Source organism: Notothenia coriiceps, unplaced genomic scaffold (assembly GCF_000735185.1).
Source record: "Notothenia coriiceps isolate Sejong01 unplaced genomic scaffold, NC01 NC01_scaffold00004067, whole genome shotgun sequence".
Taxonomy (NCBI): Eukaryota; Metazoa; Chordata; class Actinopteri; order Perciformes; family Nototheniidae; genus Notothenia; species Notothenia coriiceps.
The window spans coordinates 25072-34240 of record NW_011336768.1 but is presented as its reverse complement, the minus strand read 5'-3'; the positions used below and the strand labels follow the sequence as shown (position 1 = coordinate 34240).

Below are 9169 nucleotides of genomic sequence, written 5' to 3'. Positions count from 1 at the left end.
ATGAACCACAAGAAAACAATGTAAATTATTTTACAATGTAAGATGTAAAACACATTGGGACAATAGTACAACATAAATGCGATTGTTTGCCATTACACTGCTGGACTGGGTGACATTTTCACGTTTATAACACACACACACACACACACACACACACACACACACACACACACACACACACACACACACACACACACACACACACACACACACACACACACACACACACACACACACACACACACACACACACACACACACACACACACACAATGTAGGTGATTTTGACTTGATCCACACACATTGTCCTATGACCACAAATACTAACTGGAGCATCAAATGTGTCCTTTTTTAAGAACTTACTTATGGTTTTTCCAAGTAATTGTAATTCAATTCAGATGTACATCTGTGAGCCATTGAGCTGTTGGTGTTCATATGAAATCTGTTGACAAAAATATATAGGTAATATAACACTAGAGTTATTATTTTACTCATTCTGGTTTCAAGCCTTGTCATACTAATAAATGGAAGTGGCCTGAAAAAAAATCAACATTACGTTTAAGAAGGCCCTTTAAGAAATATATATATTATTTTTTAATCAGTTTGTTACCGACTACAAGGTTGCATGTGTGTGACGTCTTAGTGTATCTGTTAGCATGAGGCTGCTAACAGCCTTCACATACACTTCCACTCTTTAAGTCTTCAGAATAATTGTTGTAATGAACAGAGCGCAGTCCGAGCTGAGCGGCAGCGGGGGGGCCACATGTGCACATAAACATGATGAAAACATGTGTGGCCAGCATTATTGCTAATTGTCCACGTTGGCTCTTTCTCTTATTAACATCTAATATGAAAATGGGGTGAATGACACACCCCCCCCCCCTGGACTTTATTAGTGCAGAGCTAAGTATAATCACCCTGACAGTAGGCCTGCGTTGTTTACATGCAGATGCTGAATTATAAAGAATAGTCTCTATTTGAAATACAGATGATCCTGTTTATCTCGCTGACCAGCTGTTTTGATCCCAACAGGATCCCAAGGAGCGGCTGGGGTGCCAGGTCGAGACAGGCTACACAGATATCAAGTCACACACATTTTTCCGCAGTATAGACTGGGACCAGGTAAGAGCAGAGTGAGTGAGGACAGAAGACATGTCATGCTATGATTGGATAAATGTTGTTTATCGCAGCTATGTTAATGTGCACTTCGATTATTTAACATGCATAGTTTGTGGCATGTGGCCGGAGACTCATTCATTCCCATTCATGTAAATACTGCATTCTGACTGAGTATAAAGAAAAGTGGGTTTTTTACCAGCTGAAATCCTCTTTGTTCATCCCAAAGGACAAGGAGACATTTTGGGATGACATTTTCAAAATATACACATGTATATAAAAGTTGCAGTTATATTCTCTCTAAAACTTTCTTGGAATGTAAAGATGAAACAGAAGGTCCCCAAGACCTTTTTTATTGAATTTTAGTCAACAAAAAACAAACAATACTTTGACAGATTACTGTTTAAATGCTAAATCCCACTCAGTGACCTTCATGTCGTTGGAGTGCCACATTGTATGTCCTGAAAGGTAAAACACAATATCTCCTCTTCAGCAATACACTTAGCTGCTTTACCTGTTGCACTTCCGAGCGGCATGTTAGCTAATGTTAGCAAAAAAGGAAAAAAACAGTTAGCACAAACCATGAACAAAGCACCATGCAGACATTTATGAAAATGTAAGCTGACTTTAATGTTTACACATCATGTTAACATGAGCGTTATAATGTGAGCTTAACTTTTGAGTTGATTATTTGAACCCATGAGATCATGATGACCGGGGCTTTAGGATCTGTGGATCAATCTAACATGGCGTCCCCTAAATTTGATTTGACTCTGATTGTAGCAACATCGGGCCATTCGTGAGGGCATCTTAAGCCATCATATGACCACCGGTGGAGTTTTTCAGGCTCCGGCAGCAACTTCGTGAGCGGTGGCAAAATATTTGGCATGCCAAAAAGTTGCCGAAGGACCTTGCGAAGGTTCATTTTCGTGTTGAATTTGTGTATCAATTTTGCCCTTCATAAGGCACTCGTGAGGGCATCTTGTCAAATCGTGTCATCTTCGTCTGATCATCGGTGCCATCGGGCATTTTTCGCCCCACGAAGACAATACGAAGGAAACAAGAAGCTGCCCGATTGTCTTAGGAAGGCAACACGACTATGTGAAGCCCTCACAATGACGTCGTGTAGCCATCGTATTATAGTACGATGACATCGAGATTGCATTTATTGCACAGCAAAATCATGTAAACATATTATGTAAATAACTCAATTTGTGTTCTGTGAAACTGAAAAGGATATTACATTGTTTTTGTTACTTTCGTTGCAGTTGTATGTCTTAAATGTAATTTAGGTTAACTTCCTGTTTTATTTAGATGCTTTTATTTTGAAGGTGAGTTTACGCTGTTGACAGGAAGTTGTTGTTGCTATGGAAACAACATGACGGAGATAAGTAATATCTTCTAATCTACATATAAAGATGGAGAAAGTAAAGAATAAAGTGTATGTTTAAATGTTAGCACCCCCCGAAGAGGCACAAGCCTCTTACGTTGAGTACTGGATACATTCTAACATCATCAGTAAAGTCTACGACCATATTTCGTGTTGTGGTCTCGGGTGCCATGGTGTGGCCTTCTGGTAGGCATCGTACTTGCCTTCAGCTGTTTGCCTTGGCCTGTTGACCAACTTCGGGGCCATGCTTCGTGCGAAATTCACATTCCATATTCGGTGTGTCAATTTCGGGACAGTGTGACGCGGGCTTTACAAACCACCGCTCGTCAGCAGGAGGGGAAGGGGTCAGCCCCAAAGCAGGAGACAGGAAGACTAAAAGGTAGGTTAGGTAAGAATGGAGAAACCAGCTCGAGTCTGGCTTGGAATTTTGAAAAGAACGCAGCCAAAAAAATAATCTGCCACTTCCTTCAAAGACTTTCCTTACAGCAGCCCCTCCACCAACACACACCAAACGCGCCACTATGACCAATGAGGGCACAAGATAAGTTTGTGCACAGATGGAAGGCCTGACAGGCCAGGTTAGGCCATCCAGCTTACTTTAGCCGGGCCGGCACTCAGATGATTTGTCGTGCTTTTTACAGCCGCTACGCGGCTGTCTTACAGATGACCCATTTTTTTTTTGTTAATGTCATTTATTGTCAAAGCTCATGTTTCAATGTATTTCCTGCTTTGGCTGATATCGGGATGATTAAGAGTGCATTCCCTGGAAAAATAACAAAAAGTGTTTCTGAACGCTCGATCGTAGTATCCCTACCTTTAACAGAAATACACTTTAAAGTGCAATAAGTGCAGGTGGTACATGGAGGGAACACGTGGTTTCAGCTTATTGGGACCTGGTGTGACTAATAACGCCAGGGAGAACCCTATCAAAACAGGGGCGGGAGACATAACACAAAGACATTAAAAAAACATGACATAATTGAATAAAACTTTTAAAATGAACCCAGCAAACAATGCAAACTGAAACTACAACTGTGCCACAGTTTACAAGTAGCGACACATCGGAAGCATGTGAACAGCAACCGACCCAAAAACTAGCAATTAACCATCGTTACCAATGGACGGAGTGGCATTTGTCATGTGGGCCTTATTAATAAAGCTGACTCTAGTTGTTTTTCGCCTTCTATTATGTTTTCGATGCTTTAAATTGAAACGAACACCAAGTTTTCAAACAAACCACTTGAAACTGATTTTGGACCCAGAGCCAGAGAAAAAAGCTTTGAAAGTTGAAAGCCCTGAAAATTATAAAAGAGGAAAAAAAATGGGATACATTTATATATCATCACTCATCAAATATTAAACTGTGAGTGCAAGCGTATTACTTGAAAATACAGCTTCCTCTTCAGTGGGATCAGGGCTGAAGGCCTCCTACAGACAGCTGCCTGAGAGCTGATCTGGGCTTGTCACACTAATGTAAACAACAAACAAAAGAGTAACACTGCCACACCCGTTTAAACACCAATCAGCTCTGGACCAACTGGCACGAGCTGTCGCGAGCTCATTCCCTGCTCTGTCAACTCAGTGTGGAACTACGTGCCTATATTAATGTACGGAGCGCGCCAATAACACAAAAGGACCCCTCCCATTGTGATCTCTGAGCTGTTGTGCTGTGTGTGTGTGTGTGTGTGTGATGTGTGTGCGTGCTGTGCGTGATGGTTTTGGTGTGTGTGTGTGTGTGTGTGCTGCTGTGGATGTGGTGTGGTGTTTGTGTGCTGTGGTGTGTGTGTGCGCGCTGCTGTGTGTTGCTGTGTGCTGTGGTGGTTGTGTTGTGGTGCTGTGTGGTGTGTGTGCTGTGTGTGTGTGTGTGTGGTGTGTGTTTTAAAATCCTGTGTGTGTGGATAAAATCTCGTACAGGCTGATCTCTTGCATCTAGCATAAAGACCTGTTTCCAACAGCAGGGCTGAGCGTGAGAAAATATATCAGAATCAATGTTGACCTGACATAGGGTTCTGTTAGATGCGGCAGCCTGAACAGGTGGCTACCCAGTGGGACTCAGACAGTAGCAGTAGTAGCTTTGAAAAAAGGTTTATTGTTTTTGAAAAATGTGTGGTTGGCGTCAGAGCCTGGATGGGGAGTCCGCGGGTGTGAATAGAGACCGAATGGGAGGGGGTCCAGGGAGGAGGTTATGCGGGGGAACGAGCAGAGTTTTACAAGGGTCTGGCCCAGCGTGGAGGTGGGCTGCTGAAGTCATCTGAAAGCGAAAAAAAAAAAAAAGTAAATTCAGCTGGGGGAGGGGGCTTGCTCTGCCTCAGCCACCTGTAGACAACAGGACAGGGAGCGACCCCTCAAAGGAGTGCCTTAATGATTAGTCAGGTCAGCAAGATCCAAAAATGTAATGTAACAGCCTCTATCTTCATTCCGTTGTGTCATACAGGGAAAAAAATCTAGAAATCGCGATATTTACTATAACCAAAATGGATTATACATTATATGAGGAATTTGCTATGGGTATGTAAAAAATATAAAAAACATTATCATTTCAGCCAGCTTCTATTGTTCTATATTATATCCTTTTGAAATAAAGCCCATTACTATAATGACACCATCGCAGACGTGCTATTCATAAATAACTTATAAAGCCACAACAATTAATATGCATATCTTTATCAGACATTACGGCAAACGCTTAATCAAGAATGATATTTTAAGGCCATTTCACTTATTCTCATCGTTGCACAGCATCTTCTCAATGGGACAACTTTAGGAAGGATGGCAGAGCACTGAAGACTGCTAGTGGCCTTAAAAGGAGAAAACACAATCTCAGGGTGTGTTAAGTGAAGTTGCTGTCACACAGACCACGCCTAGATGATAAGCTACAACACCAAAGCCAACAAAGGGACAAATTATATCAAAGCGGAGGAGAAATCGCTGAAGACCAGCCGGACAAAGGGCCCCACGTGTAAGCAACAAGGGAAAACAGAACTTGAACAAAGCTGAGACAGGAGGAGAGGTGACGGCCCTCTCTGCCCATCAAACCAAACCTTCTACCAGACCTGAAGACCTGGCACAGACCAGCGACTGGTTGATTACCAACATCACATTGCATAGATTCGATCAGACGACACTTCAACTAGGGAGGGGCGCTAAGAGCTCTCTCTGAAAGAGATGACACATTGGAATATCATGTATACCTGTCTTCCTCTTTCAGGCCTGCGCCAAATCCCACAGTCTCACGCCGAGAGCTGTCAGGCTGATGATCGCTGAGAAGGGTCACTGGATTCCCTGTTGGTGGGTTACTCTCATTGACACTGAGTATCACATAGATGCAGGAGATCAGATTACCCTTTACATTCTGTTGGCATCTTTCAAATGTTTTACATTTGACCCAAAACATAGTTACCTGTTTAAACCATTAAGAAGACCAAACGGTAAAAGAGAAGTCAAAGGTACAGGCAGCACTTTAAAACAACTAGAATCACACCTTTGCCAAGGCACAAAAGATAACTGAAATGTCCCTGCATCAGTGGTGGGAAAGATAAAATACTTAAATACAGTTACGTGCAGCAAGAGACTATTACTTCTGATGACTTTACTTAGGTAAGGTAAGGTTCTAATACTTTTGTAACTATTCCTAAGTAACATTTGGAAATCAGAACTTGAATTACTCTGATATGACAGAAACACTAACACAATACCTTTGTAAACATAAACACAAGAAAACAACGTGAAGTATTTTAGCCATATTATTTGTACCTTTATAGTTCACAGTAACGTAAAGGATCTGGAAGAAGCTTCTTCCAACAGCCTGATCATGCTTCCCAGAGGTCTGCCGAGAAGTTTTTAATATACCTGATGTGTTGCATGAGCTTTGGAGGCTTGATAGTACGTGAGCAACTTTAAAGGGACTAATCATGCAAAAATGCACATTTGATGTGCTATTAATTATGACAAATACAAACATATGTGTCCACCAGGTATGTACAAAGGAACATCACGACAGAGTCAGAAGTTAAAAGCCTCATCTCTGTTTTCTCCGTACCCAATACTCTAAAAACGGGCTTTACAACGGAGTGATCCAGAATTATGCGAATCCGAAATATGACGTAAATACAATATCGAAAATGTGGACCCACAGCACCTATTCAGGAAACGTTGCTATCAGAAACAATGCAACCACTGATTTAGTGGACGTAATATGAGGTCAGCAGCTGTTTACATTAGCATCGCTAACACTCAGAGATAACCTGTACTAGGGAGACAATGTGTGTGAAAGATAACAGGCAAATAAAAAGAACTCACCTTTTGGTATAACGGCAGAGAGAACTTATTGAGCCCTCCATTAACTGTTTCAGTGAAAAAATCCAAATTGACTAATCCAATAACAAAACCACTGATAAGAACAGTTTCTCACCGCAAGCATTTAAGCTGACCAGGGTCACCGCCAGAAGACTCTATAGCCCACCTCCTTTTTATTATCGAACTTTTGTTCATAATCTTTTGTAAAGGCTTTATACCCCCAAAATCAGACCACTTTTTAAACAGGAAGTGAATAGAGGATATGAGAGCAAAAATGGCTAGAATGAAGTGTAGAATCATAGTATTGTATTTGAGAAACATGTCTCAAAATGTCGGGGAAGCCTTCAACATGTTTTTATATTTTTTATATTTAATGAGCACCTATGGCTATTGCCTACAAGCTAGCAACATGATAGGTCCACTTACAACAAAATAACTAGATAATTTAATTGCGTTATGAGATAGTATATAAATCATAGCATATCTGTTTCTAGGACAATCATTACCGTGGCCAATTATTCTCAGTCAGGAATGATCCCAACACACACCATGAAATCAAAGATCTAACTCCAACATGTTAACAGCGTTACATTCTGACCACCTTTAAACCAGTTTCATGGAAAAGTGAGCCACGATAGTTTTTCCTATGCTATTGCTCTTAACAACAACAAACAGACACTAACAAAAGCAAGACACTTCACCTCGCGTACAGGCAAGGATTTATGAGTTTGGCTTCAAAAATTTATTTGACTCTCCTGCATATTTAGAAGCCACCAGTTGTAATTGCTTGGTGGGATTAAACGTATATCTCAAAGCCTGGTCTACTCTGGGGTACAAGCTGCACTGTAACTGTTAAAAAGCTGATGTCAATGTTGAGCTTGTTGCATTAAGCATCGTGATGATATATTGGACTAACCATAAAATCTACTGTATCATATGATATATGTCTCTTTTACGGTGGAGCGACTCCTACTACCTTAAATGGTAAAGCAATGCCGATATCTGAATTGATAATGGCACTTCAACAAGTTGCATAATACACTGGATTGGACATTACTCACTACTTTTAAATGAAATTACAGACAACAAACTTTAAGACAGTGTGCATGTTCGATAAATAAACAGAATACATTATCACAATGGATCAATCAATGAGAACTGGCTCTCTGCAGGACTTCTGGAATAGTACTCTTCTGTTAAAATATGCCTGTATATCAGGTTTAATTCTCAACTCCTCCCTTCCCTTTGCTTTTGGCGCAATTCTCAAAACATTAGTTGGACAATTGTTGTTATTGTCCTATTGAATAAAACACTGAAGCGAGAAGAACACATGTTGATACGACCAAAAAGTTAGGATATACAATTGAATTCTACTTGTCTAGATACATCATCTTCAGTGGACATTAAAGCACATTTATTCATCTTTAAATAGTTTGAACACGAGAATAAAACGAGAGGGATAACATTGGAACCACAATTCGAAACTTCTGATGTAAACAAGATGTCAAACAGGGGCATACAACTAGAGAAATTCATTCATCTTGATAACTGACTGTCTAAAAATATATAAAGATAATGTTGAGCACTTAATAATAATTAATAATAATTCAGCTTTATAAAGCACCTTTCACTTGCTGAACAGCGAATCCAAAGTGACATACATGAGGCATAAAACAGAACCAGAAAAATAGTTTATTCTACACCGTAGCCATAGGGGATTACCTTCACAGAGCTAAGACAAAGGACCAGAGACAAAAACCACATCTGTCTTTTGTCTTGTGTTGGAAAAGGTTACATAGTTTACAGTTGTCATTGATAATGATGGCTTACCCGAGTCGCCGATCGAAGTGATAGAAGAAAGAAATGAAAGCGTCGGTTGTAGTGTCTTCTGGTTTCTAACATTAGCACTCTGGTTAGACGGTGTTTAAAAGTTTGAACTGAATCGTAAGTTACAATATGTATAGATATGAGGAACTTACAGTTTTTATCAGTGTGATGAAGTGGTGAATATAGAAAGAATGTCTGATTGGCAATAGAAAGAGGGCAAGGCATGCAAGTTTATTAGTATAGCACATTTCACCACGAAGGCAATTCAAAGGTGAAATTCAAAAAGAATCTCAGTAGTTACTCATTTGCCATGAAAAGGGAACGTTTGGGTCTCCAATTTAGCTAGAAGGTAAAGATGGGATGGGTCATTCAGTGTTTTAAAAATAACAAGTAGTTGTTTGCAGATACATTTGAAGAAAAGACTCACTACTCGTACTTGTGGGCTCATTTGACTCTGTCAACATAGTGTTGCCATGTTTGCAGCACACTTGAAGTACACACCAAATGCAAAACCGCTGTTCACACGCCACCAGCAAATGT

General features: G+C 40.4%; 1 long non-coding RNA gene across 1 annotated transcript in view; it reads left to right on the top strand.

Annotated features, from left to right (window-relative positions):
• The first annotated feature begins 1036 nt into the window (after window positions 1–1036).
• LOC104941931 (uncharacterized) overlaps window positions 1037–9169 on the top strand; it is a 26421-nt gene continuing 18288 nt past the window's right edge. Inside the window, exon 1 of the long non-coding RNA XR_797951.1 lies at window positions 1037–1122. This is a non-coding gene — a long non-coding RNA (uncharacterized lncRNA). The remainder of the gene's footprint in view (window positions 1123–9169) is intronic.